Source organism: Lepisma saccharinum, chromosome 20 (assembly GCF_977018435.1).
Source record: "Lepisma saccharinum chromosome 20, izLepSacc3.1, whole genome shotgun sequence".
Classification (NCBI taxonomy): Eukaryota; Metazoa; Arthropoda; class Insecta; order Zygentoma; family Lepismatidae; genus Lepisma; species Lepisma saccharinum.
In genome coordinates, this window is record NC_139248.1 from 40,566,046 (window position 1) to 40,566,382 (window position 337).

A 337-nucleotide genomic window follows, 5' to 3' on the forward strand; every position below is an offset into this window, starting at 1 on the left:
AAAATTTACCTTGCCTCGATAATTATTTCTCTCCTTAAATTTTCGTCACATTATTTTATTTCACACACACAAGAAACCAAAAAGCCTCATTTTATCTAGTGTTAACCGAAAACTTTCGGGGGGCTCTAGCCCCCTGAGCCCCCTTGGATACGTGCCTGAGTCAAAGCAGCATTTGCTTCAAACTTATTCACATAATTTTTCAATTATTTCAATTACTGTCCTCACTTGGTCAGTTTCGTGTTTGAATTAACTACACTTATTATTGTATTTTCTTCTCTGCGTTCTGAATATTAAAATAAATACTGAACATAAAACAACGAATTTTATATTAATATTT